At 50.5% G+C, this 7,272-nt stretch overlaps 1 long non-coding RNA gene across 1 annotated transcript in view; it reads left to right on the forward strand.

The window, feature by feature from the left end:
* Window positions 1-7,272, forward strand: part of LOC108642041 — a 64,710-nt gene that overhangs the window by 23,011 nt on the left and 34,427 nt on the right. Inside the window, exon 2 of the long non-coding RNA XR_001922428.2 lies at window positions 4,375-4,489. This is a non-coding gene — a long non-coding RNA (uncharacterized LOC108642041). The remainder of the gene's footprint in view (window positions 1-4,374; window positions 4,490-7,272) is intronic.

A 7,272-nucleotide genomic window follows, 5' to 3' on the forward strand; every position in this document is an offset into this window, starting at 1 on the left:
GCTAAGTGAGGGAGTGGATAATGGGGTGGTTAATGCTGTTAAATACCTGGGGCTCAGGGCTGGCAGGTCGATTGCCTTTGCCAATATAAAGTTTTAAGTGGTTGCAGGGCCTGACTGTTGGAAGCTTTCCCTGGAAATAACCCACCCACTGGGTAAATGACACTGGAACAAACTGGGGGGGTGATTTAGTGCCCTTTCTGGTGTGTTGCTTTTTTTGGAAGGCTCTATTTTAAAACGTTCCTTGCGTTGTCAGAGCTCTCTGTTCTGCTGGAGTTTGGGATGAGGGTCCACAAGTGGAAAGAGGAGGAGAGTGCCCAGAGCCTTGGAGCCTCCTGGGCTGCCTGGAGGAGGCTGGGACAGCCTGGCTGGGGACAGACTGGCCTCTGGCTGCAGCTGCTTTGGGGGGCTGGACGAGGTGACCTCTTGCAGCCCATCCCTGGCATCATTTTCCTTGGAATCACAGACTAGTCTGGGTAGGAAGGCACCTTAAAGTCCTTGGGGTGGGACTGGATGGGCTTTAAGGTGCCTCCCAACCCAAACCATCCTGGGATTCTGTGAAACAACCCCCCTGTAATTGCTGAGGGTGCAGATGTGGGAAGGTGGGGGTCAGCAGAGCTCTTGGAACAGCTTAAGCTGGGCTGAGCAGTGGTTTAAGTGCTTTGCTGGGCTGGGTGTCCAAAGTCTGGGCTCAGGGAGACTGGCTGCAGGAAAGCTGATTGAGGAGCACTTACAAACATGTCAGACCCTTCCAGCTGTTCCAGCAGCTCCATTTTGTGAAAAATGTCAAGAAATCTGCTCAGCCCTTGGTTAGTTTGTCACTGTGCTCGGAGGGGGAAGTGAGATGGGAAGTGAAACCAGGCAGCTCCATTTCCAGCTCCTCGTGCAAAATCTAATTAAGCAGTTTAAGGGGTGTGATCCTGAGGCGTGGAGTTTATTGAACACTCAGTTAACTATTCAATTAGTCTGTGTGTTTGGGATAATTCCAGTTCATGTGAGGATCAATTACTTGATTTAGAAGAAAATAAAGCATAAAACTTTAATTCCAAGAGTGGTAGAAGGTCAGTAATTATCACAGATGGATTTTGGTACCATAATCATTACCAGTATTCTCCCAGTTAGATAAATCCTGCCCAGGCAGGCAGTGAGGGGGGAGCCAACTGTGTCACCTTAGAGAGGGATCAGAAACTTCCCAAACTGAAGGGTTTCTTTAAGGAAAAAGGCTCAGTGATTTTGTTGGGCTTTTTTTTTTTTTTCTCTCAAGAAAAAGATTGAACCAAAGGGCAGGAGAGATTTGGGAAATAATCCCCTTCTCCCCAGGAGCTATTCCAGTGCTCCCTGTGTCCCAGCAAATCCCTGGGGATTAAAACCCCTGTCACTGTGTCAAACTTCCTGCCTGGCTTGGGCAGGAGGGATGGCTGTGACAGGTACAATCCAGAGCTCTCCAGGGCTCCATCACACTGGGATGTTCCTCAGAGCCCCATTCCTGGGGTGATACCAGTGGCTAAATTAGCTCTAAAGGGCTCCTTGTTCTGCTGCTGTGGAGTTTATTCCTCCCTGGGAGGGTGGGAGGCCCTGGAATAGAATTCCCAGAGAAGCTGTGGCTGCCCCTGGATCCCTGGAAGTGTCCAAGGCCAGGCTGGAGCAACCTGTGCTGGTGGAAGGTGTCCCTGCCCATGGCAGGGGGTGGGATGGGATGAGCTTTCAGGTCCCTCCCAGGTGATCTCTCAAGCCTCACATGGCCTCTCTTTGCCAGGAGATGAGGAAGCAGATGGATTTCCAGTCTGGACCCAGTCTGGTCTCTGCTCCTCCCACACAAAATGATCTTGCAGCTCATCAAGGTCTCTGAGCTGATACTGAACCCAGAGCCCACCAGATGGGGCAGTTTTAGGTAATACCTCGATTAAATCTGATTACATTATCTCAGAGATCCCACATTCCTGCATTCCTCTTGAGGGCTGGAACCCAGGACTGCAGAAGTTGTGTTCCCCTGCTCTTCTCTTGAAGGTCAGTGACACATCAGCGAGTTGCTCTTCTGAAAATAGGCTTTAATTTCCCCCTTCAGCCCTTTGATTGGTTTGACATTTCACGGGGTGGGAGGTAATTGGGAGGTTTATTATACATTTCTGTTGAGTACAAGATGAGAACATTTAAATACCTCGTGTGGAAGGAGCAGCAAATGGAGACAGAACCTCCTTCCTGCTGAACAGGGCTGGGAGGGACTGACAGCCCTGGAGTCAGCAAAGGAGACACGGAATCAGGATGCAGGGAGACTTTTCCCCCTCTTGACTGTCAGTCACTCATTGCTCCTTCTGGTCTGAGGCTGGGCAGAGGAGCTGGGCTCTCCTGGAATCCCTCTGTCCCACACAGCTTTTGTGACTCAGAGATTTTATTGGTTTGTTTTGATCCCACTCTTAAAAGCAATCCCTGACAAACACCTTCCTGTGACATCCTAAACTTCTGAATATCCATAAATTATTGAGGGTTTGGAAGGGAAACAGGAGAAGCTCCATTTCATAACCCCTTTTTCCACATTTCAATCATTTCATTGGATGGAGTTAAAACTCCTGTTATAATTACAGCTGGATGAGAGAAAACCCTGAAGATCTTCCTTGAGCTTCAACAAATCACCCCCAGGGCAGGGGGTTGGAATGAGATGATCCTTAAGGTCCCTTCCACCCCAAACCATTGTGGGATTCTGTGACTCTGTGAAAACAGGGTAGAATTTATACTTTTCCCTTGGCTATCAGGAGCTTCCTAAGAAAACTGACTGCTCTGCTGGAGGAGGTACTTCCTGGTGCTGCCTGGGGGGCTTTACTTAAACAGGATCCAAAATCATCAGTGGAGGATCACGCTTGGGAAACTCTCCTGCCTTCCCTCTCTTGGAATTCCTCTGCCAGGAAAATACATGGAGAGGAAAAGGGAGTCCTGCAGCAGGCCCCAGGCAAAGGTGGCTTGTTGTGGGGTTCAGAGTTACAGCTAAAGCTTCAGCAGCTCCTTTTCTCTTTTCTTTGGTGCAGTTGTCCTGACAGCCCAGTCAGTGCATCAGAGAGGCACAGATCCCAAGGAATGACCCCCAGGTCACTTGGACACCTCTTGTTTCAGTGGTTCCCAGGAGGGTTTGGGTTGGAAGGGACCTTAAAGCCCATCCAGTGCCACCCCTGCCATGGGCAGGGACACCTTCCACCAGCCCAGGTTGCTCCAACCTGGCCTTGGACACTTGCAGGGATCCAGGGGCAGCCACAGCTTCTCTGGGCAATCCATTCATTTCTGAATAATGTCCCCAAACCGAGGTGCAGTTTTACAGCCCTGAGCACAGCCTGTACATCTTAAAGAAGAAATCCCCCCCAGCCCCATGAGAGTGTCCCCCAAGTGCTGCATTTCCCACCTCGGGGTTGCTGCAGAGCCCACGTGGGTCCTGCCCCACACACTGCCCTGCCCTCAGGGAGGATTAATTAACCACTGGGCTTTCCTGGGTAAGGAGGGCAGCTGTCAGAGTTACCTCGTGCTCCCAGAGGTGCAAACAGAGCTTCCTTCCTGCAGAGCTCAGCCCGTGGGTGGAATGGATGATCTGTGGTGGGATTTGGAGGTCGAGTGCTGCCAAGTGATGTGAGACTGCTCCAGCTCCAACCTGCCCCCACCCCTGACCTTGGCTGCAGCATCTTTTATTCATGGCTGATGTCTCTGGGAATGACAGTGGAGGGTTACACAGCAGAGGTCCTGGGCAGAGGCTGGGAACTGAGACTGGGGTTAACAGCCAGCTCCAGTTGGAGCTGTGTGTGCCAGGAGAGCCCTGAGCCCTCTGCAGGATCCTGAACTTGTGACCCCCGGGGTTGTTTGCTGGGCAGCTGCTGGTGAAGGTTGGGTTTGGTGTGTCTGGAGGGTGATGTAACACTGGTCAGCACTGGGTCTGGCTGGTGAAGGCACCTGCACTAGGAGAGAGTCTGTGCTGACCTGGAACACTGGGAATGTCATTGTCAGGCAGAGAAAATGCCTCTTGTAGAGTCAGGAGAGAAGATTATAGGAGATGGCATCAGCAGCCTCAAGTAATTGTTGTTTGGTTCATATTTGCCTTTAGAATGTAATTTAAGAATTTCTGTTTCAAATAAGCTTCTTGTATGACAAGAGGTATGTAGGGAAGTTATTACTCTCCTTAAACATTTCCATTGTGGCCTCTGAGCAGGGAAGAGAATGGAAAAAGAGAACAATAAAACTGCTCTCAGATGCGAAATGTGGAGTTTATTGATTGTTGTTATTGTTATATCATTGTATTTTATATTATAATATTATTATATGATTGAGTGTTACTACTGAATGTTATTGTATGTGGAGTTTATTCAGTGCAAACTGACCTGGGAATCTGTTGATCCTTCCCAGGTGCTGCTCCAGTGGTCACAGCCCAACAGAAAAGTCCCTCTGCTGTGGATGGCTTGGCCTTGCTCTGCAGAGGAATGCCTTGGAGTCAGCCTCCTGATTTTTCACACCTGAGCAGGTAAGGGGTGTTTCTCTAACCAGAACTGAAATCCTTCTTCTTTAACTAAATTCAAATATGGAAGGGCTGGAGGTACCAAGAGTCCTCATCTGACATCCTTGGAACTGGGAGTCCTCTCCAGCACCCAGCAGCTGCCTTGCCCTGCTTTGCTGGGGGTGCAGGACCCTCAGAGGGGTTGTGGAATATCCTAAAACCTCCACTACAAGGTCCTCCTTCCTCTGGTGGCTCCTCCTTTTTCCACGACTCGCTGTGTGGGACACAGGAGTTCAGCTCTTGGGCCTGAGATCTTGTTTGATTGAGTTCTGTGTTTCCAAAGCCAGTGTTGCTTGAGAGGCTTTTCAGGTGCTCTGTAACAGTCTCAAACCATTGAAGTCAACCCCCAAAAGCCTTTGATAGCCTGGGCTGGAGATGCTGATGAGTTACAGTGAGGAATTGTGTGGGGTTCGAGTGTTCCTGGTGTTCACACCATTCCAGACACAAGCACAGCCACAAGAGTTATTTCCACAAGCTCAATGGCACAGTGAAGTGTCCCTTCACCACCCTGGAGTTCATTTTATTGGAGGGTTGCCATGGTGCCAGGAAGCTCCTTTCCTCCCCATTCCTGTGCACCTCAGCTGTGCTGCTTCCTCCTGGGATTCTGGCTCTACCTGACTCGTGCAGATTTGCTGTCAGGGACTGGGATTTCCCACCAGCACTGGCTGGTTCACACTCCTGGCACTCTGGGAATGCTCATGAAATCCCACTGGAGGCCAAAACAACCTCCAGGGCTGGTGCTGAGCCTGGAGGGCACTGGGCAGAGGCTTCAAGTACCTCACACCTCAGTGTTTGCTTTGTCCTCTGTGGGTGGAACTGGGCTTTAAGGTCCCTCCCAGCCCAAACCATCCCAGGATTCCATGAGCTGTGGATACAGCTTTAACAGGCTTTTAGGGATGTCTGGCCAGCAGGTTCCTTTGGCTGATGAGGTGAAGACAGCAAAGAGTTACCCCATGAATCTGCTGCTGGTAGGAGATCCTTCAAAGGAAGGGAAAGAATCTGTCCTGGGGAAATCAATGTCCCCTTGTCCTGAAAATGCCTCTCTCTTGTTCTCCCGTGAGTTCCCACAAAAACAGCTCTGCAGCTGGTGCTCTTTTCATGGTCTGTGACATGAATTAATCCTAACACATGTGGCCTTGCCGTTTGGCACCTCCAGTCCCCACATCCAGAGGTTTAGTTGTGGCTTCTGCCTGTGGTTTCAGTGACTGGTTTAAAACATTCATGGCAAAGGATTCTTGGGGAAGATCCAATCCTGACTAACCATGTGTCTTTAGAGACATCAAAGAGGAAACATTGCTCACTTCAGTGGAGAAACACCAGCTTTACTCTGACCCTGGTGGCTCTGTCACTGTTTCAGGGCTTTTTGATTGAAAAATACATATATTCTGTCTCAGCACTAAAAAGGTTTCACTTGCTTTCCTGGGAAGTTTTTCTTCTTAACACGACTTTCTGGGGAATTTGACAGCTGAAGATTTTTTGGAAGCAAATTCAAACCCTTGTGCTGTCTTGCTGAGAATAACCTCCTGAAGTGCTGGGAACAGCAGGAGGAATTATTAATTCCCTTCCATCCTGCCCTTTCGGGAGCCGCAGCCACCTCGGCTCAGTCCTCAGATTCGGTGCTTTGGCATCAAAGCAGAGCCCCAGAGAACTTTGCCCACATTGTTCAGCATTCATTGGTTCCTACTCTGCCGTGGGGGTGGAGGGAGCAGAGAATCCCGGGAAGTGCCTGGGAATAACTGCCCCTCCCCAGAGGCACGGGGAGCACTGCTGGGATGTGCTGGGTGAGCTCCGTGGGCTGGGTTCTCTGCCCTCCCCAGGGCTGGGCATCGGGCACAGGGGGCACTCCATGGGCTGGGAGGGCTTTTCCAGCCTCAGGCATTCTGGGATTTCATGCCAAAGCAGCAGTTTGAGAGCCTGTCCTCCTTCACAGAGTATTTGAAAATGGTATTTTGGAAAAACCACGGGAAAAGCCTGGCGCATGTGGATGGCAGACACTGGTGGGGGGAGAGCCCTGTGTTAGACTCGTTTGTATTTTGAGCCTGGATTTCATTCCCACATCTTTGTTACCATCTGGATTTCATTCCCACATCTTTGTGCCTCTCCCCGGGCTGGAGGTGGGGCTGTGTTTGATCCAGGACTGTGGCAGGTGCAGGAGGCAGGGCTGAGTTCCACGGAGCTGGAGCAGCAGGTTCCCTTTGTGAAGAGAACAGCCACCTCCAGCAGAACTGTGCACACTCTGCTCATCAGAAAATACACAGGAACGGGAATCTTTGGGATCACTGGCAGTTAAAATCCAGGTGTTGTTCCTGTCATGGTTAAAAGAGGGGCTGTTGTGAAATCCAACGGCACTGGATGTGTCACTGAATAGCTCCTGGGATTAGATTTTGGGAATTCAGTGCTAGGTCTGTCTGTAGTCCTGTGGTACCCACCTAGAGATGTGCCAGAGGGATAAAATACCCTCTGGCAAAGGATTCCTTAGGTTGGATCTGCCTCAAAAGGGAGTGAGTTACTATCCAAGGCTTTAACCAGGAGGAGTTTGGTGACAGAGGAGCAGCCCAGCCCAGAGAGATGGGAAAGGAAACCTGCAGACTGGGTATACACTGGGCACAATTCCTGCTGGCAGTCCAACTAAGGTGGTTTTTCAGGGCCAAAACGTGGGCAAAGCATCATCCAGAGTTGTCTCACCCAGGAGTCAGGAGTGGAAGTGCCAAGGGCTCCTGTCCACAGCAACTCCACCAAACCCACAGCCA

The sequence above is a fragment of the Manacus vitellinus genome, unplaced genomic scaffold (genome assembly GCF_001715985.3).
Source record: "Manacus vitellinus isolate BGI_N305 unplaced genomic scaffold, ASM171598v3 scaffold_94_pilon, whole genome shotgun sequence".
Taxonomy (NCBI): domain Eukaryota; kingdom Metazoa; phylum Chordata; class Aves; order Passeriformes; family Pipridae; genus Manacus; species Manacus vitellinus.